The 22,204-nt window shown below is 41.5% G+C and overlaps 2 long non-coding RNA genes across 7 annotated transcripts in view; one reads left to right on the plus strand and one right to left on the minus strand.

Moving 5' to 3' along the window:
- Positions 1–1,736: 1,736 nt before the first annotated feature.
- On the minus strand, positions 1,737–18,551 carry LOC130272580 (uncharacterized). 6 transcript variants are annotated; one of them, XR_008843624.1, is made up of 5 exons: positions 17,600–17,641; positions 17,381–17,438; positions 14,467–14,576; positions 12,035–12,142; positions 1,737–2,018 (listed from the first exon to the last, which is right to left on the minus strand). It is a non-coding gene; the product is annotated as an uncharacterized LOC130272580 (long non-coding RNA). The 6 variants fall into 6 exon arrangements; XR_008843620.1 differs by lacking the exons at positions 17,381–17,438; positions 17,600–17,641 and adding an exon at positions 18,424–18,551; XR_008843621.1 differs by lacking the exons at positions 17,381–17,438; positions 17,600–17,641 and adding an exon at positions 18,022–18,175.
- A 1,363-nt stretch (positions 18,552–19,914) lies between these two features.
- Positions 19,915–22,204, plus strand: part of LOC130273401 (uncharacterized) — a 51,734-nt gene continuing 49,444 nt past the window's right edge. The window contains exon 1 of the long non-coding RNA XR_008843983.1: positions 19,915–19,975. This is a non-coding gene — a long non-coding RNA (uncharacterized LOC130273401). The remainder of the gene's footprint in view (positions 19,976–22,204) is intronic.

Below are 22,204 nucleotides of genomic sequence, written 5' to 3' on the forward strand. Positions count from 1 at the left end.
CCTTTTGAATCCAAAAACATAGGAAGCATAATGGAGGTAAGATTGAGTCAATATGCACTTATGCATACTGTTGAGAGATTAGACAGGTGTCCTTGTTTGTGGGGGGAGCCCCAGATCAGGTCTGGGGTTCCTTCCTATGGCTCAAGGTGACCAAACAAATTTAATAGTGTCACCTTGATAGTGTGCACTAGAAATTGATAGTTGATAGTGTGCACTGGAAATTCTTTCACATCGGCGACTACTAAGGATACTTTTTTTTTATCATGGTTTCTTTTAATTGTGATAGTTCATTCGTCATTTATTTGTTAACATGTGATTGCCACATGCAATATGTTGGCCGCACAGTTCAATCAATACGTGCCCGTATGAATAAACACCGTTCAAATATTAAAAATGGTTTTATGTTGCACAGCGTGTCGCGCCATTTTGCTATGGCACACATAGGAATATTGATGGTTTTAAAATTATGATTCTTGAAATGATTCCTGTGGATGCGGCTAATAGATACCAAAAACTTATTAACCGGGAATCATACTGGATCTTTAAACTGTGCACTTTATTTCCGAATGAACTTAATGAAACTATTGAAAATACCCGTTGATTTTATATTTGTATATCTGTATTTTGGTATTTTTAAGTGTATTTTCAAGTGTTGTGATTATGTGTATGTATATATATATATATATATATATATATATATATATATATATATATACACACACACACACACACACTCTAGCATGCACTTTACAGGTAGTGCAATACTTATAAATGTTTACAGTCTGTACTATTTTTGCACTTTGTTAAGGTGCTGCTGTCTGTCATCACTGCATGTCTGCATGTCTGCATTTTCGGTTAACATGTGATCTCCTTGCTGAATGATTTGTTCTTACAGCAATGGGTTAATTCTCTGGAGTATATATATGTGTTTCCTGTTCCCTTGCCCTTATGCCTGATGAAGCGCAGATGCGCGAAACGCGTTGCATGCTGGGAATAAAACAAATTGTCTACACTATTCTCTGGTCCCTCAGCACCTGAAGTTCCATTTTTGGAGGTGGATTGTGGTATTTCTGGTTATTTGTGGAATAGCAGCAGTGGGCTATTGATATATACCTTTCTCCATGTTGTGCTGGCCGTTGCACAACATTTTTTGGTAAGCGCTCATCCACATTTGGCGTTTGTCATTATTGGCGATAATACACCATGGAGCGCTCCTTCTCTCCCTTTTTCCAAACAAATTTAAGGCACTGCTCTCCAGTTACAAACATTCCAGCCACCATCATCACCGGGTACTGGTATTGCCACCAACCGTGTCACTGGGTCACTTTCAGGACTCCTGATGCTGCTGCCACCTCCAGGCGGTTTCATTCAGCCACTATTTTATCTGCTTATACTTCTGCCAACTCCAGGCTTTGCCATTCAGCCACTATATGGTCTCCTCATGCTTCGGCCAACTCCGGGCTGTACCATACAGACACTAAATGGGCTCCTTATGCTTTCCCCACCTCCAGGCTTTGTCATTCAGCCAATATAATAGTTTCTGATAGTGTGGTTGAGGGTATGTAACAATGGGGTTGTCACAGTTTGCTACTCTCACCCCTATTTTCAGTGTTCCCGAGGGAGACAGACAACAAGGTAATGTGGAGGGTACAAAATGATCGTTTTTCTTTTTAGAGCGCTACTGTGTCGCGACGGGAGTCAGAATCAAACAGATCAAGCCAGCACTTAAACAGGACTAACTTTTATTGGTAAAAGAAGTCAAAAGGTAAGAACAGGATAACGCGTTTCAGCGCACACTCGCATCTTCCTCAGGTCCAGAAATAAAAAAAATTGTAGTTCCACCCGCAGGATCCCTGGCCAGGGCTACACAAAATGGATACTGACCACCGGCTGTTGGAATTGACCATTTTGAAGTTTCTCAGTTCCAGTAGGCTTTAAGTCATTCATTCTGTTGTGGTTCTTCAGTTGCAGAATTAAGTTCTATCATATTTTCCTGTTCCTCCTATGAGCTAATGTCACTGGAACACACAAAACTCATATTGTCATCTAATGAAGGATCCTTTTCTTCAGAGAACATATCTATAATTTTATTATTTTGAATGTCAGGTGGTATTCTGACAATTTCTGATTATAAATGAATTTTATAATCTGGGACACAGGTAAAAATAAGTATTTTTAAGCATACTGTAGCACATTTTCTGCCCTCATTAGTGCATACCACATACCTACATCTAAGTAGTGTTCTATTTTGTACCTGTTAATCTGTCAAGGATCTATATACTGGGAAAGGACAGCCAATAGTACACACCTGCTGCTGTTCTGGATAAATACTGTTTTAAGTGAACTGAAGCTTATTGTACTCCCCTCATATATGCAATAAGTATGTCAGGCAGAGTAGTGAAATTTCAATTACTAAATCCATGATATCAATTTAAAAATCTTAAAATTTTAATTTAAAAATCATAGATTTCAATGGTCTCGTCATGCTGCTGCCAACACCAGGCTGTGCCATTCAGACACTATATGGTCTCCACATGCTTCAGCCAACTCCAGGCTGTGTCATTGAGCCCATATATGGTTTACTGATGCTGCTGGTCCTGGGAATAACATTTTTGTTATAGTAGCACTAGCTTCATTTCAAACTTTGTCTTTTTTTCTTAGGGATTGTGAAGCCCTGGGGTCTCCTCATGCTTCAGCCACCTCCAGGCTGTGCCATTCAGACACTGTATGGTGTCCTCCTACTGATGCCACCTCCAGGCTCTGTCATTGTGCTGACATGTGACATGGGACTCCTTGTTAGATTAGGTCCTTTGTACCCACACGCTGGGGGGCCCGGGACACTAAAACTTGGGAGTTGAAAGTTCCATTTCAAAATCCTCAATTTCAATTTCAAAATCTTATATTTCTATTCAAAATTCTTATATTTCAATTGTCACCTCATGCTTCAGCCACCTTCAGGCTGTACCATTCAGACACTACATGGGCTCCTTATGCTTTCCCCACCTCCAGGCTGTGTCATTCAGCCAATATATTGTTTTCTGATGCTTCTGAGACTGGGATATTAACTGCAAATATGTTCTGGTAGCACTAGCTAACAGAAATGCTTAATTGAGATTTCAAGCTTGATCTTTCAATGTAAGGGGTTATGAAACCCTCTTGGGTACTGCCGATGCCTGCTCCTGACTGCTCCTGTGTCTTTCAATTACATGGCTTACTGATACTTCTGGGCTTGGGCCTTACATTTTTGGATGTTTAGCACAAGCTAAATACATGCTTAATAGAAATTTCAACATTAATCTTTCAATGTAAGGGGTTATGAAACCCTCTTGGGCACTGCTGCTGCCTGCTCCTGTGTCTTTCAGGAATTACTTGGCTTACTGATGCTTCTGGGCTTGGGCCTTACATTTCTGGATGTTTAGCACAAGCTAAATACATGGTTAATAGAAATTTCAACATTGATCTTTCAATCTTAGGGGTTATGAAACCCTCTTGTGTACTGCTGATGCCTGCTCCTGACTGTGTGTTTCAGGAACTACTTGGCTTACTGATGCTGCTGGGCTTGGGCCTTACATTTTTGGATGGTAGCACTAGCTAACATGCATCTTCAATAGAGATTTCAACATTCACCTTTTAATGTTAGGGGTTGGGAATCCCTCTTGCGTACTTATGCTGCTGCCTTCTTCTGTATGTGTCATATAGCAACTACATGGTTTAGTGATGCTGCTGAGCCTAGGGCATTACCTATATATGTTTATGGTAGCACTAGGTACCATACATCTTCAATTGAAATTTCAAAATTCATCTTTTCTTATTAGAGATTGTGAGGCCCTATTGTCACCTCATCCGCAGCCAATATAAGGCTGTGCCATTCAGACACTATATGGTCTGCTCATGTTTCAGCCAACTCCAGGCTGTGCCATTCAGGCAATATATGGTTTAATCATGCTGCTGGGACTGGGTCTGGGAATTAAAATGTTGTTATGGTAGTACTACCTACCCAAAATCTTTGGTTTAAATTTCAGAATTCATCTTGTAATCTTAGGGATTGTGAAGGCCTAGTGTCTACTCATGCTGCCAACTCATGGCTGTGCCATTCAGCCACTATATGGTCTCCTCATGCTGCCAACACCTCCACGCTGTGTCATTCAGCCACTATATGGTCACCTCATGCTGCCAACACATCCACGCTGTGTCATTCAGCCACTATATGGTCTTCTCATCCTGCCAACACCTCCACATTGTGTCATTCAGCCACTATATGGTCTATTCATGCTGCCAACACCTCCACACTGTGTCATTCAGTCACTATATGGTCTCCTCATGCCTCAGCCTCATCCACGCTGTGTTATTCAGCCACTATATGATCTCCTCCTGCTGCCAACACCTCCATGCTGTGTCATTCAGCGACTATATGGTCTCCTCATGCTGCCAACACCTCCATGCTGTGTCATTCAGCCACTATATGGCCTTTTCATACTGATGCCACCTCCAGGCTTTGTCATTGTGCCGCTCTGCAGCAGTGATTCTAAAAGCGATGCCGGTAACCAGCATGTTGTTCTGAATAACAGTATTATTTCACTTCCCCAGCACACTTCATATGCGTGTTAGAACACAGCAAAGTGTTCTACACCCCTATTGAGGCTCTCTGTAGGCCAGAAATAGCAGTTTTTAATATAGATTTGCCGCAAATAAATTCGGATCGAAACAAATTTTTCAAAAGTTCGCTCATCTCTAATCATAATCATCCTTAACACTACCACCCTGCTGGCTCAGCCGCTGCCTCACGGGCAACCTGCAACCCTCTTCTTCTGATGATGAAGCCCCTTCTGCACCCGGCTCCCAAATGCTATCGGCTTCATCGTCATCGAGTTGTGTCTGCACGTCACTCATGCCCTCCTCAGGTTCCTCAGCAGTGTCTGCTTCAGGAGCCTGAACACTCGCAACACCACCTCCCACCCAACTCTCCTCATCACTACTTGCCCGCCTAGCGGAGGAAGCAGTGGATGTCTCCTCCACTTGTTGGCTGAGAAGTAGCTTCTGAACCCACAGCATACAAAACTTCTGTGGGGGAGGGAACAGCATAGGACAGAGGCAATTGGAGGACAGGGACTGTTTACGGGACATGCCAACTAAGGGTTGTGTCTGAGGAACCCACTGAATATTGACTGGGGGTGTCACATGTCACTTGTGATGAAGTGGATGACCGAGTTAACCAATCAATAACTGCAGATTGGTTGCTGGTTGAGACACGACCGCTGGCTGATACCGGGAGCTCAGGCCTCTCGCTGTGACTCCTGCTGCCACTCGCCCCTAGTCTGCTGCAACCTCTGCCTGATGAATTTAGGCCTCCGCCACTCCTTTGTGCACGTTCTGGCACTTCTCTGCCTGACATACGTATTCACCAGCTGAGGACAATACGCTCCACTTCGCTTAAAACTGTAGTTGGCTACAAAATCAGGTGTGTAGTTTTGGCTGGCCTTTCAGAGTAACTAGGCCCTTATGACTTTAATAGGAACAAAATCATTCACCACTTAGGTGTATGTACACTATACACTTATCAGAGGAGACAATATGCTTCACTACGCTTAAAACTGTATTAGACTACAAAAACAAGTGTGTACCTTTGGCTGACCTTTCACAGTAACTAGACCCAAAATAATTTAACAGGAAAAATATAAAGGACACCATGTAGATGTGCATACAGTTTACACTTATGAGAGGAGGACTATACGCTCCGCTACAAATTGTATAAGGCTACCAAAACAAGTGTTTAGCTTTTGCTGGCCTTTCACAGTAACTAGGCCCAAATTAGTTTAACAGGAAAAATATAAAGGACACCACGTAGGTGTACGTAGAGTCTACCCTTATGAGAGGAGGACTATGCGCTCCACTACGCTTAAAACTGTATTAGACTACAGAAACAAGTGTGAAAATCCAAAACTACCCCAATGGGTAACTGATCCCATGCTACTTACAAGAGCATAACAAAGACAAAAAAATGCGTTGTAGAGATCAAACAATACTTTATTAAACACACAGAAGCATTAAAAACCCATAAAAGGGATTGAAAGAAGTACAATACACATTATAATGATGGCCACAATGGACCAGACTAAAGAATGATGGCTACCAATAAGATAGATGTAAAACACAGGAATGTATGTAAACAAATCCTTACTGTTGGGCCTAAACCCACATGAGAAGATATAACATGATAAAACAGGTTGCTCTAGTGCTGAATAGATTATAGCAAAATATATAACAACATATAGAAAACCACAGTGGGACAGAGTATACCTGGGTAACCAACACCTAACCCAACGTTTCGCTACTGCTTCATCCGGGATGAAGCAGTAGCGAAACGTTGGGTTAGGTGTTGGTTACCCAGGTATACTCTGTCCCACTGTGGTTTTCTATATGTTGTTATATATTTTGCTATAATCTATTCAGCACTAGAGCAACCTGTTTTATCATGTTATATCTTCTCATGTGGGTTTAGGCCCAACAATAAGGATTTGTTTACATACATTCCTGTGTTTTACATCTATCTTATTGGTAGCCATCATTCTTTAGTCTGGTCCATTGTGGCCATCATTATAATGTGTATTGTACTTCTTTCAATCCCTTTTATGGGTTTTTAATGCTTCTGTGTGTTTAATAAAGTATTGTTTGATCTCTACAACGCATTTTTTTGTCTTTGTTATACAGAAGCAAGTGTGTAGCTTTGGCTGGCCTTTCACGGTAAGTAGGCCCAAATTAGTTTTACAGGGAAAAAACGCACACCACTTATTTACGCACAGGTTACACTTATGAGAGGACAATACGCTCTGCTACGCAACCTGTATTAGGCACTGAAATCAGGTTACTATGGCTTTTCGTGCTCATCCTAACTGGCCCCTGTTAGCTTTAGAGTTGTAGTACACACTAATGCTGCAGCACAGAGTCGCTGTGTAGTACAGCCCAGTACAGTATTATTATGCACTAATAGCAGGTGACAATGGCTTTTAGTGCTTAGCCTAACTGGCCCCTATAAGCTTTAGAGTTGTTGTACACTCCACTGCAGCAGTACAGAGTCACTGTGTAGTACAGCCCAGTACAGTAATATTATGCACTAATAGCAGGAGACAATGGCTTTTAGTGCTCAGCCTAAATGGCCACTATAAGCTTTAGAGTAGTTGTACACCCCAGTGCAGTAGTACAGAGTCGCTGTGTAGTACATCCAAAAGTGTACTTTCTCTCTCTCACTCTCTCCCTTCCCTGTCAGTGCTTTTCTGCAGTGATTTGGGATTGTGGTGAATCGCTGCTTTGAAGCTGTTTTTCTGTGCAACACACACACTGCTATATCTGTCTCTGCAATAAAACGCTCTCTGTGACATAAAATGCTGGAATGGCTGGCCACAAGATGGCTGCCGATTACATAGGGCTGTGACATCAAAGGGCTGGCTGCTGATAGGCTGAATGCTGCATGTGATTCAGGGTCCTTCTGCCTACTCACCTTCCCAGAGTTCCTTGCCCCATGTCTTCACATGTGGATCCGCCATTTTCGATGCCCTGGAGCCTGGACCACATTAAATGGAGTTTAATGGGGCAATTCGTTTTATCGAATGTCAGAGATATTCGGATTCATTGCAAATCAAATTTTTCTTGAAATTCATAATGAATGTGGATTCGTCAGATTCGATTCGCTCAGCCCTAGTAGCCAGCATCCCCAATATTAAGCTGTTGCTATCCGTTTGGATTACTGTACTTATGTCAGGGGCCTGCATTCTATTCATCCAATAATCTGTGTCTATGCCATAAATATATGTATATGGAATATCTGCTACATGTCTTCCTGGGGCTGGGGGGCAATCTATATATATAAAACTCAACGTGTGTGTGTATGTGTGTGTGTGTGTATGTATGTTCCACAAAAACTTCCAAACGGCTAAAGATATTAACATGAAACTTGGCACACATGTTACTTATATGTCAACAACAAACATAGGATAGGTAATTTAACCCTTACTCACCCCCATTTGCCAGGGACAGGGTTTATGTTTAAAGTCCTATACAAGTCTATGGAAAATATATGTTACTGCATAACTTCCAAAAGGCTGGAGATATTTTGATAAAACTTGGTCACATGTTACTTATATGTCCACTTAAAATATAGGATAGTTAATTTAACCCTTAACTACCCCCATTTGTGAGGATCAGGGTTTTTATTTAAAGTCCCATGCAAATCAATGGGAAATGTATGTTCCCACATAACTTCTGTACGGCTGGAGATATTTCAATACCTGGTACACATATTACTGGTCGGGATATGAGGATGGGATGGGAGGTCGAAATAAGAGGTAAAGATAGGAGGTCAAGATAGGAGGATGGGATGGTCGGGATAGGAGGTCGAGTTAGGAGGTCAGGATATGAGGACGGGATATGAGGTGGAGACAGGAGGTCGGGATAGGAGGTCGGGATAGAAACATAGAATGTGTCGTCAGATAAGAACCATTTGGTCCATCTAGTCTGCCCAATATTCTGAATACTATAATTAGTCCCTGGCCCTATCTTATATGAAGGATAGCCTTATGCTTATCCCATGCATGTTTAAACTCCTTCACTGTATTTGCAGCGACCACTTCTGCAGGAAGGCTATTCCATGCATCCACTACTCTCTCAGTAAAGTAATACTTCCTGATATAACTTTTAAACCTTTGCCCCTCCAATTTAAAACTATGTCCTCTTGTGAATACCAAAGTCCTAAAAAAATGCACCATACACTCCCATGTGCCCCAATGACACCCATAGGGGAGTGTGTACTAATCCTGTCAAGGACAGGGGAACTCCATAAATGAATGTATACAGAGAAATTGGAGTTATAACACCACCTTAAGTATAAACGTATAAATCTTTATTGAAAATGTTTTACATAAAAAACATATAGATGAAAAAAAGTGAAGTATTGCAATGGAAATGCAACACAGAAATATCTGGCGCAGAGTAAGAATAGTACATACAAATGAGTACATAGAAATTGTCCACACCCTATATATAGCAATCTATGAAATAACACAGTTTAGCCACTATGGGCTATACATACAAATGCTGCATAATAATGTATCAAGATTAGCTAGTAATATAGCCTAGAACTGGTGTATAGCCAGGTCTGAGAGTGCATAGTGAAATACAATGATATTGGGGACAACATATCTAAGTACTCAGTAAAAGTCAATGTGTAACCTACCCATGTGGGATAGCGAACTCTGCGACCGACCCCTACGATCGTTTCGGTTTCCCTTTTTCAAGAGATACTGACTATGTGAGTGGTGTGGTGGTTTATATGTGTTGCCATAATGATATAAATTACCTACAGCGGTGTGGAGATTCCATCGGCGCCTGCGCCATGTCCCGCCGGAACAAAGGCTGGCCCCACTTCCGGCGTCTACGTCCATCTGCGCAGGACCGAGAAAAATTGCATTGATTTGTCTATTTTAAAAACGATACCAAGACACTTTAAAGAAAAACATAATTGTGACCCAAACGGGTTAAAAATAAAAGGTATAGAAAAAATTCAAGGTAATATTCGTGGTGGTAATTTGAAAAAAACTTTGGCGCAAAAGGAGTGCCGCTGGATCATTATGCTGGATACGATGGTCCCTAACGGACTCAATGAGCAATTGAGCTTTTCCCCCTTTTTATAGGATAGGGATTATCATTATTATTATTCTTAGATATAGAGTCTCTATAGTGGCATCTCTCTCCCAGTGGTAGATGGTCTTGTTTGTACTCTCTTGGCTTGCAGCTTAAAACCTCCATATCTATTAGTCATAGTAAATTTATGGCCGATTTAATTCCCCAGATAGGGTATACTGGGGGGGGGGGGGGGGGGGGGGAATTCCCTACTTTTCAATTTCTCTCACTCTTCATGTGGTTCAATCTTTTTGATTCAACTCCATACTTTGTATACCCCAGGATATATTCGGGGTGTCATGTATATTAGCATAGGATCTATTGTGCAGCGTCCCTTATTTAAATATATAGGCAAACTATATCCGTCTGTCTCCAATTTGTTTTTAATATATCTTTTACCATGTGTGTCCGTTTTTAACAGTTTGTTTGTTAGCAGAACATTTTTGAGTTTATTTTCTAGGACCCATCTCACATGGTTCTACATGGTGGCTTGGTTGGTTTAGATGTTGGCAATACTGTATTACCCATTTGGTCCATAAGGAACCATCAGTGGATATGAAAATATTATATTCCTTGCATTCACTCTCTTTTTCGCTTGCAGCTTGGTGTATTCACGGTACACATTCATTTCACCATTTATTATAATATATTTTTCATTAGTCAGCTACATATATTTTAGTGGTTGAGACACTTATATTATTATATGATCACAGTTTGGATCTTCATGTGTATCACATTTAATATTCACCATCACACATTATAATATACATCTTATTTTATTATTTTTTTATTTTTATCTTTTTTTAATATAATTTTTGCACTTGATTGGTTATAACCAGTTTTTCTTGTATTTTGTATTTTGTCACACTAATATGATTTTGTGATCATGTTATTTTATGTCTTTTTCTCACTTGTATATTTTTATGATCCTCCAGGTATGTAAGCGAGTGTATAGTGAATGCAGTGATTACTCAGGACATTCTTCTCAGCGGTGCGATGTCCAGTGCGCCTGCGCCGTGTTCTTCGCCAGTGACGCGGCCCTCCGAAGCGACTGGAGTCCAGTGTGCATGCCCGGGAACACTGTTTCTCGGGCCTGCGCAGATGGACGTAGACGCCGGAAGTGGGGCCAGCCTTTGTTCCGGCGGGACATGGCGCAGGCGCCGATGGAATCTCCACACCGCTGTAGGTAATTTATATCATTATGGCAACACATATAAACCACCACACCACTCACATAGTAAGTACCTCTTGAAAAAGGGAAACCGAAACGAACGTAGGGGTCGGTCGCAGAGTTCGCTATCCCACATGGGTAGGTTACACATTGACTTTTACTGAGTACTTAGATATGTTGTCCCCAATATCATTGTATTTCACTATGCACTCTCAGACCTGGCTATACACCAGTTCTAGGCTATATTATTAGCTAATCTTGATACATTATTATGCAGCATTTGTATGGATAGCCCATAGTGGCTAAACTGTGTTATTCCATAGATTGCTATATATAGGGTGTGGACAATTTCTATGTACTCATTTGTATGTACTATTCTTACTCTGCGCCAGATATTTCTGTGTTGGATTTCCATTGCAATACTTCACTTTTTTGCATCTATATGTTTTTTATGTAAAACATTTTCAATAAAGATTTATACGTTTATACTTAAGGTGGTGTTATAACTCCAATTTCTCTGTATACATATGTCCTCTTGTGGTAGTTTTTCTTCTTTTAAATATGCTCTCCTCTTTTACCATGTTGATTCCTTTTATGTATTTAAAAGTCTCTATCATATCCCCTCTGTCTCTTCTTTCTTCCAAGCTATAAATGTTAAGGTCCTTTAACCTTTCCTGGTACGTTTTATCCTGCAATCCATATACTAGTGATAGGAGGTCGAGATAGGAGGATGGGATAGGAGGTTGATATGGGAGGTCGGGATAGGAGGTGGAGATAGGAGGTCGGGATAGGAGGACGGGATAGGAGGTCGGGATAGGAGGACGGGATAGGAGGACGGGATAGGAGGTCGGGATAGGAGGTCGGGATAGGAGGTCGGGATTGGAGGTCGGGATAGGAGGTCGGGATTGGAGGTCGGGATAGGAGGACGGGATAGGAGGTCAAGATAGGAGGACGGGATAGGAGGACGGGATAGGAGGTTGGGATAGGAGGCCGGGATATGAGGACTGGATATGAGGTCAAGATATGATGACGGGATAGGAGGTTGGGATATGGGGTTGGGATATGGGATTGGGATATGACAACAATATATGAGCACGGCATATAAAGTCAAAAGCTTCCTCCTTTGTTTATTTTCCTCCCCAACAAGGATTAGGAAGGAAAAACCGTAAAAGACAACTGCAGCATGCTCACCCTTATCCCCTATCCCCTATCCACGATCAAACTCTTATCCCTTATCCTGCGAATAAGTTGTTTTCGGCTGCAGATAGCCTTTAAACTGGTTTCAATTTACTCTTCCACCTGAAAGCACAAAGGGGAACATTTATCATTGTTGCTTTGGTAAGCGAGTTCTGTAGTCATGTTTTTTTTGTTTTGCTTTGGTTTTGCTTCTGTGTGACATATTTATCATACTATGACAGGAGTTTGATAAAAAAAAAATTGAGCGCACATAAGCAAAAAACAATAAATTACTTTCCATTTTTGTAAGCACACATAAGCAAGAAAAAAAAATGTGTATGTCTTTATTACATTTTTTTTAACACTCCCCCCCCCCCTAAATGTACTAGCCCATTTTTTGTCTTTTTTTCCCTTCTCATTTCAGATCCGTGTATGCAGAGGACTACTTTTTCTTATTCGGTGGACTACTGTCACCTGCTTGTTTTAATTAAATATTAATAAAATGGTTAACGGCTTGTGGGGGAGTGTTTTTTTCTTTTTTTGGAATAAAAGTTTTTTTTTAAACGTGTTGTTTTTTTATTTATTTATTTTTTTATTTATTTACAGGCTTAGTAGTGGAAGTCATCTTATAGATGGAGTCCATTACTAAACCAGGTCATAGCGTTGGCCCCAAAAACAACTAGCACTAACCACCAAATATTACTCTGGTACCCACCGGGGTGCTGGGAAGAGTCAGTACCAACAGGTCCGGAGAGCAAAAAATGGTGCTCCTGGACCTAAGCGGTAACAGGCTGGCGTTATTTAGGCTGAGGCCAGAAACAATGGTCATCGCCCACCTTAGTAACGTCAGGCTGTTGCTGTTTGGTTGGTATTTGAGAATCAAAATAGGGGGAAATTTATTTATTTTTTTATTTAATTATTTATGAAAAAAATAAAAAAAATGAACAATGCATAGGGTTCCCCGTATTTTCATTTTCAGCCAGATACCAACCAAGCAGCAACAGCTTGACTTTACCAGGGTAGGCAAGGACCATTGTTACTGCCCCCCCCCCAGCCTAAATGACGCCAGCCTGTTGCCACCTAGGCCCAGGAGCGTCATTTTTGATGCACTGGGCCTGTTGGTACCAGCTCTTCCAGGCACCCCTGGGGCGGTGGATACTGGGGTAATAACTGGAGTTTAGCACTAGCAGTAATTGGGGCTAATGTTAGCCCTGGCTTAGTAATGGACTCAGTCTATAAGACAGCTTACACTACTAAGCCTGTAAAGTAAATGTAAAAAAACAACAAGTTTTAAAAACTTTTATTCCAAAAAACACTCCCTCATAAGTCCTCGTTAACCATTTTATTAACAGTAAAAAAAAAGTGAGTTATCGTCGTAGTCTACTAAAAAAAAAAAAAAAATGGTTTGCACATTTATGGCGTTTTCCCCTGGAGAGAATGCTCATAAAGCAGGGTTTCCCAAACAGGGAGCCTCCAGCTGTTGCTTATCTACACCCCCCATCATTTCCAGACAGCCTTTGGCTGTCTGGGAATGATGGGAGTTGTGTATCTTGTTGAGCATTGGGTAGTGTTGTTGCAGATCTCATCTAGTTCTGGTAGAAGTTCAAGCCATTCTTCTGGTTTGGGTACAGATGCAGTTAAAAGCATATGGTCGAAGACATGATTCACTCTTCTTTCACAAAACCTTTTCCCTTGGGAAATTCATGGAATTGACAAAGTTCCTGAAACAATTGCACTTCAAATGCTGGCCCACGATCTATGAGTATGGCTTCTGGAAGTCTGAAGGTTTGAACCCCCTAGTTGTATAACATCATGGCTGTAGTTTTTACTGTGGGTCTTTCACAGGTACAACAATGACCCACTTGGAATGGTGGTCCACATGGTAACCTATAGCCAGAACGTGTTGGAACAAGTTTCACATTAACAAGGGCTACGAGCTGGCTTATTACTTTGGATAGTATGAAGTGGTGTTCTTGCATCCCAGTGTCGTTACACCACCATTAAATGTCTCCTCTCATTACAATCCAATAGGAGCATTTGCTAATTGTAGCTTCAGTCTTGTGTACATCAAAATGTCCAGACTGATCATGGTAAGTATCAAGAACCATGTTAGCATCTCTTTTTAGGATCAGGATCTGGTGGTCTCTCAGGATTAGAGACAGGATCCAGGGTATAGTGGTAGATTATACCTTTTTGAATGAAGAAAAGTTTTTTTTCTTTCTACAGACAGTTGAGTTCAAAATGTGAATACGACATAAGCGAGTTGGTACTTTACCATCCATGTTTTGCGCCGAGCTGGCGCTTTCTCAAGAAGGGCTTGAGAAAGCTCCAGCTCGGCACGAAACACTGTTGCCCGGCATCCTCCTTCCTCCCCTGCCTGATTAATCTGCCTCCTGTCGATATCACCCTGAAGCCACCCAAGCAAATGAGATTGTGATTCTACTCACCTGGCTGAAGTGCTGAAGAGGTGAGTTCTCCGTCTGTAGCCTTAGATATTGTATGTTTCATATGGACTGCTTTTCTTACACGTGAGCACCTCCTATCCACATAGTATCACCTGCGGATGACATCTTGGTTAGAATTTGCACTAGCCGTGGCTGTGCGATTAGTGGTTTTACAGTGCCAATGCTGTTTTTCTTTATCATGACAGTTTTTTAAAATACATGCCTGTAGGTATATTGCAGATAGCGTTTTTCGTGTCTGTATAGGCAGTGCAGCAGAGCGTGTGTGCTTTATGACAGGTAAAATTAATGGGAGTAAATTCTCCATTAAGTCCTCCAGAAAAAGGTCTGAGCCAGCCCTGATTAGAACTTAATCTTTCTTATTAGACAGCTTTGATAACTTTTTTCTGCTCTCCTCTTTCTCCAGCCTGTGTGAGCTGTCCTTTGAGGTTTCTCCACCCTATATACTAAATGAGCTGGTGCGCTTGATCAGCTTTTATAAGGTGGTCAGAAATAGATTGTCAGCATTTAAGGTCAAACACTGGTGAGATGGTATTATGCACATGCATCAGGCAAAGGCATTTTCTAAAACAAGCAAAAGGTCAAGGAAGGAGACACATGTTCTGGGTCAAATTAAGGTCAGTCACAAGGGAATCTGTATGGTATAGAAAGGGGCCAGGCATAGAGAGAATTTAGAAGACAATAGTCAATACACAGATACTGTATAAGGAGCAGATTTAGCACATCTTCGTTATGAGTGCTAAGGAAATACAATAAAGCTTAGGCACAACTAAGCATGGGCAGAAAGGGCATGTGCAAGCCCCCAAAATGCACACCTGGTAATATCAGGGGCTTGAGCATGGCAGCGGCAAAAGGAGAGTAGGGTACGAGACAGAAGTGGGCAGGGGTACATGACAGGATGCTGGAGGGGGGCACCCATCGGGGGCAAGGCAGAAGACAGTGAATGACAAGGCACCACTTAAAAGCACTTACCTGTGTTACATTTAGAAGGTTGCTTCATTTTACACTCAGGAAACAAATCAACACTAAAAAAATCGGTACAAAGCTGTCTATAGTCTTAAACCTACAACATGCTGAGATAAAGGTTTCATACAAAGATTCCAGTATAAACACCACCTATTTATTATAAGAGGGGATCACCAAAGATAAATTAATTTTATCCAATATCCAATCTAGTTGCTAATACAGAAACAAAAGATGGAACGTTTTGCAGTTTTTTTTTAAATCCTATTTAGTCAAATGGCTGAGATGACAGGGAAGATTTATATTGCCATTAATTATGCTGCATAAGCTATTAACAAACAAGAAGCATTATTTTATGAATGGAAAAAGGGAAATGAAAAATTAATGATAATGTCTCCCAGATGCTTTATTAAATAGGTTATGTACTTTAGAGAATCAAGAAGAGGACAGGAAGTCTCTTCCAGGGTATTTTAAAGCAGCAAATGTTTATCAAGAGAACAGCAAGATACAATTCTGGTAAAGGTTTTCTTTGAGTGCACATATTGGAAAAAAAAAAGAAACAGTATGGAACTTGTGGTAGAGATCTCTTCCATTTTAGACTTTTCACATTGATAAACTGAAAATCATTATCAGTAGGATAGTGCCCATAGACTCCACTGCTATGGGGCCCATGGGACAGTGGTATCCCTACGTGGTCCGCCTCTATGGGCCCCCCATCCAGGAACCTCATGTATGCTGTCTGGGACACCATCATTGAAGTCTGGAGTCCTGACCAAATTAAACATATAAAGGGGCATGTTATCTTCCTTCCTCCTGCACTGTCTGCAGGGCCCTCCTCCTCCTCTCAGGCTACTTCCTATTTTTTGCTGAAGGAACAGAGGACAAGGGGGTATGGCTGGGTGAGAACACAGTATACTGACCTTGTATGTGGAGTCCCTTAAGCTTTTATGCATTAAAAGCAGGGGTCAAGTCCTGGGGGAAAAAAAGGATGGGCACTCACCCAAAATTTACTCTCAAGGGCTGTTCGTGTATGACTCCTGCTAATGGGAACAGTGCTCCTGCTGTCATAAAAGTACAGGAACTCTGTTCCTATGCATTTCTGCAGGACTTGAACCCTGATTAAAAGGGAGTGTGCCTTTGTGTGTGTGCCTTTGTGTGTGTAAATATATATACTCTGTGTAGTGATCACAACACTAGAGCCTTATAACGTATAATACTCCCTTACAGTACTGGAACCTCATAATTTATAAAATAAAAAAACAGCACTAAAACCTTACAATTTGTAGTGAATTTTATGCCCATCTGACAGAATTAGTATTGTGTCTGACAATTCAATGAATCAAATATCTTAGGAGCAGGGGGAGATACCAAGAAACTTTACAAAAAGGTCTTTAAACAAGGCACTTAAGCTTTTTAATGACTATTAAATCTATTTTTGGGTTTGGGAAAGAATTAATGCAATACCACTGGAAACCTGTACCAGCCTGGAAGGTATTTTGCAGTTCTCCTACTCCGAAATGATGGTTGAGCATCATAAGAAGCACTATAGATTGCACTATAGATTGCCGAAACAGCTTTCGTGACAGGGAGGAGGAAACACAAAGCTTCTCAAATGGAAAGAGAGAACACATGAGGTTCAGGCTAAGGCATTCTCTTGCAACCAAATGCTTGAGTTAAATATATCTCATATACCTATATCTAGCCTATACCTAGGCCATTTAAGTAGGGTGCTGTATGTGTATATATGTAATGTATATATTTATTGCCAATGTAAATATTAGTGCTGTGATTAAGAATCCTGATTCCTCTTTCCCTCTGTTGATGATTTTACCTTGTTGTGTCAGTTATATTCGCCCTCCTCCTTTCCTGCTTTTTAGTAAAGCAGCTGATCAGACTTATGGTCATGTATGTTTATTCGGATAACACTATTATATACCTGTCTGCAAACACTACAGGTGCAATCTAAAATGTAGAAGTAGACAGTAGGGAGGAGCCTGAAAGACATAGAAAAGTGGTAAGTTTCACACATGGAGTGAGATCAGCAGGAGTCTGAACACCCAAGTACTCAATAGACTCCATCTGCAAGTAAAAATGGTGCTCCGAAACATAGCAAGGGGAGTGTGATGTTCATTGCAACACTTTTAGGCATGCTCACATTGGGGGAGATTTATCAAAACCTGTGCAGAGGAAAACTTGCCCAGTTGCCCATAGCAACCAATCAGCTTGCTGCTTTAATTTTTATGAAGGCCTGTGAAAAATGAAAGAAGCAATCTGATTGGTTGCTATGGGCAACTGGGCAAGTTTTCCTCTGCACAGGTTTTGATAAATCTCCTCCATTATGATTACTAAAATGCAAATAAATTGTCAGAGCCCTCAACAAAGTTGGGATAGGTATGCAGAGAGGAAATAAACAGAAGCTGGCTAGTGGAGACTGCCATATCTAAAGCCCTGTATATTTGGGTCAGCTCTGATAGAATGGTCAATATTTTACATTGTGTGTACACTAAGGGACAACTTTTCATTGACTACAATTGAACACATTATTACAATACAAATGGTACATTTTTAACTTTTTACCTTTAACTGTGAAAACTGCAGTTTACAGGCTTTTTATTCATTTGCATATCCAGAAGAATGAAGATAAAGGGCGAACGGCGGGGACAAACCCGGGCATGGTAGGCAGCATATTGACCAGTACTACCAGCCAGTATCCCTGGTTAGTGTAGGGGAGTTTACTGACAGTTTTCCTTTAAGAAAAACAAAACAAAATGGCCACTGGATAGCTAAATAGATTTTTACTCTGTGCGTGCGAACTTCAACACACATCCTGAGCCTTCAACACACATCCAAAGCTGTCTCATACTTAAAGGGGTACTCCGGTGGTTAAGATTTTTGGCTATATTGCATCTTTTTAATGTTCATGTTTTTTGCAATTCACATGTATTATATGTTTGTGTAGCGTGTGTCTTTTTTTCTTACCTGTTTGTGGGCCAGGAAGTTCTGTAGTTCTGTGTTGGATCTCTGACTGTTGTCCACAGGTTAGGATTAGGCTGTGGACAACATGTCATGGCTTTTTTTCTCTCTGTTCTTTCAGAACTGCATGAAAGAGATAGGCCACGCCCCCTCATCTCCCCCTCCTGGAGGATACAGGTGTGCATGAGAGCAAGAAGCCAGAGCAGGGGGAGAGAGGACGTACACAGCTCTTCACCTCCCCTCCCCCCCCCCCCCCCCCCCGACTTTGTCTTCTGAGGACGCAGGTCTGCACTGAAAGAAGATAGAGAAGATAAGAGTGTTATCTGAAGGGGAGGATAACAAAGTGCACGGGCTGGGGATGTATAGACTGCAGGGGAATAAATCTCGGACTGGGGATGATTTCTATGTGTGAAGAAGGGGGGGGGGGGGACTCCTGAATGACACATGCTGGGAGTTGTAGTCCCTGTTATGTGTGTATGCTAGTGTTTACAAACCAGTGTGCCTCCAGCTGTTGCAAAACTACAACTCCCAGCATGCCTGGACAGACTTTGGGCATGCTGGGAGTTGTAGTTTTGCAACAGCTGGAGGCACACTGGTTGGGAAACACTGTCCTAGCCTATTCAGCATATACATGTTACACCAGTGTTTCCAAATCAGTGTGCCTCCAGCTGTTGTAAAACTACAACTCCCAGCATTCCCTGACAGTCTTTGGGCATGCTGGAAGTTGTAGTTTTGCAACAGCTGGAGGCACACTGATTGGGAAACACTGGCCTAGCCTATTCAGTATATTACAAACAAAGTGCATTGTTTCCCAACCAGGGTGTCTTCAGCTTCATCAAAACTACAACTCCCAGCATGCCCGGACAGCTTTTGGCTGTCCAGGCATGCTGGAAGTAGTAGTTTTGAAACACCTGGAGGCACCCTGGTTGGGAAACACTGGTGTATGCCTTATAGAGGTGTGGTGAATTACAACCCCCAGGAGACTACAGAGGCAGTATGCTGATGTTATACCACAGACTGAAGACTCCTGAATGACACATGCTGGGAGTTGTAGTCCCTTTTGTGTGTGTGTATGCCAGTGTATCCCAACCAGGGCTCGTTATATTAGTGTGCTGTGTATAAAGGGCCGACCCGGGAAAATAGTAGGGAGGGTAAAGGGCGGTAAAAAAAAAAAAAAAAAAAAGGAGCCGCCCCAAACCAGCAAGGCATGTGGCATGCTGGGATTTGTAGTTTTCAGCACAGCAAGAAACAGGAAATAGAAGCAAAGATAGGAAAACAAAGTGGGAAATAAAAAGACAACAAAGAACAGAAATAGAGTCGCCTAAACAAGAATAGAAATGAAACAAAACAAATAGGGTAAGTCAAAAATGGAAAAACACATTGACCACCGGAGTACCCCTTTAACAAAAAGCACTTGTTCAGAAACCCATGTTAATAATAATTGCAGTAGAATATGAAAATGGTTTCCTTTTTTTATTTCTGTTTTTCTCTTTATGCAGTGTCAGAAATTGCCTAACTAAAACCTGAGGTTCCCATGGCCACCTTAGCAATAGAGCAGGTAAAGCCTACATTTTCTCTCTCATTAAGTACTGCTCTTAAGATGTTAAACACTTTGTTAAAATAAATGGTTATAATTGATAAATAAATGGACCACGGCTTCTATTGCTGTAAAATGAATAGATCATGTTCTGTGTACAATTTGTAACTTCCCGTGCATCCTCAATCCATTAGCTGCAATTATATTTGATCACCATCCTCACCTGAATTCCGTCAGCTGTTTTTTTTTTTTTTTTTTTTTATAATGTAGCAGTTGTCGCCACATGAAAAAGTAGGACATACTTCTTATCTGTACTTTATTATTCCTAATGACATTTAACAAGGCCATGCATGGAAAAATCACATACATTCTTACTTCTATTATTTTCAACACATACATTTTTGTGCAGCCTTTTACACACGTCATTTCTTCCTACTGCTCAGGAAAATGACCTTCTTATTGACTTGCCAATTGACCTGCAAAGAATTATTGTGTTCTCTTTGATATATTTACCTTTGCTGGTATCCACTAACAAGCAGTGTGAGTGAATCAACATGCTCAATACTGAATACGCTGCAGTATAGTGAGTATTTGATTTCAGCAACTGTTTCCTGTCTGTCATTGATCCTGTCATACCCCTGCCATATGGCTGATGTCACTAGCACAGCATATATACTTGCTTTCCATGATATGTGTATACAATCATCAATTGGAAAATGGCTCACACTGTACATACCCACAAGGATGTTACCTCACTGACGTCCCTGTGTGCGCCTATAGGAGAAGAGCGGAGCAGTGAAGAGGATGCGCGCGCATGGTAAGTCACCAGCGGCATGTCATCTTCAGTGTTCCGACCACCGCTCCTCTCCGGTCCCGGGACCTACTGCTATGGCCCATAGGCCATAGCAGTAGATTGTAAACCCGGAGCAGTGGTCGGAACACTGAAGTGGGCAATAAACAGGCAAACAGCCTCCAGCCATACACTGTATATTGCTGAAGGCTGTATGTCTGTGGGGGAACCTATACTGCACCTAATGTGGGGGAACTGTACTGCACCGAATGTGGGGGAACTGTACTGCACCTAATGTGGGGGAACTGTACTGCACCTAATGTGGGGGAACTGTACTGCACCTAATGTGGGGGAACTATACTGCACCTAATGTGGGGGAATTGTACTGCACCTAATGTGGGTAACTTGTACTGCACCTAATGTGGGGAACTATACTGCACCTAATGTGGGGAACTATACTGCACCTAATGTGAGGGAACTGTACTGCACCTAATGGGGGGGGGGGCTGTACTGCACCTAATGTGGGGGGAACTGTACTGCACCTAATGGGGGGAAACTGTCAGGGGGGGCATCACAATGAAGTGCTCCATCTTCCAGGCAGCCTTAATCTGGCCCTGGCCATGACAAAACAATACGTGTACAAACTTAGAAAAGTTGTACCCATATTGTTTGTCTTTAAAATGGCTCCACAATCTATGACCTTATGGGGGCATAATATGTAAATGTGTGTGTGTAAAAATGAAAAGTAAAACTAAATAAAAAAATATATGAAAAAAATAAATAAAAAAACAGCTTGTACTAAACCCCTGTAAACATCCCCTATACAGAAATGACCATAACAGAAAGGGGCTGCAATTTAAAACATTATCTTTGTTATTTTATGTTGACTTCTGGAGTTATGGTTGGCTCTTTGTATCTTTTATTCACTTTTATGTTTGATGTTGTAGACATTAATGTAATATTAAAAGGGTATTCTGGCCTTAGACATCTTATTCCCTATCCAAAGGATAGGACATAAGATGTCTGATCGTGGGGGTCCTGACCACCCCCACCCCCCCCGATCTTGGTGCAGCATTCTGTGCCAGGTGCTGCTCCCAAGACAGAGACATGATGCCACGCCCCCTTCATTCATGTCCCTCGAGATATCTCTAACAAGAGTAGGGTAAGGTACCAGAGGTACAGGAGTCACCCTTATTAGGGCAAGTCCCCCAGTTACGTACCAAACAGCTAGGGAATAGACTATCTGAGACAAAGCACTTTAGAGGAATACTCTTTTGACTCTTAGTGGTCTGTCCTAGGCTTAGTGAGAGGAGATTGGAAATTGGGGATTTTATACTCAACCCTTGAAATAACTACTGTTCTTAATTTTCCATTTCACTATCCCTATTGAGTGCCTCAACATTATGAGGTTCTGAGTGGCATCTCTGTTATTTATATTATGGGATCATTTTGTCGATTTT

Source organism: Hyla sarda, chromosome 5, assembly GCF_029499605.1.
Source record: "Hyla sarda isolate aHylSar1 chromosome 5, aHylSar1.hap1, whole genome shotgun sequence".
Taxonomy (NCBI): domain Eukaryota; kingdom Metazoa; phylum Chordata; class Amphibia; order Anura; family Hylidae; genus Hyla; species Hyla sarda.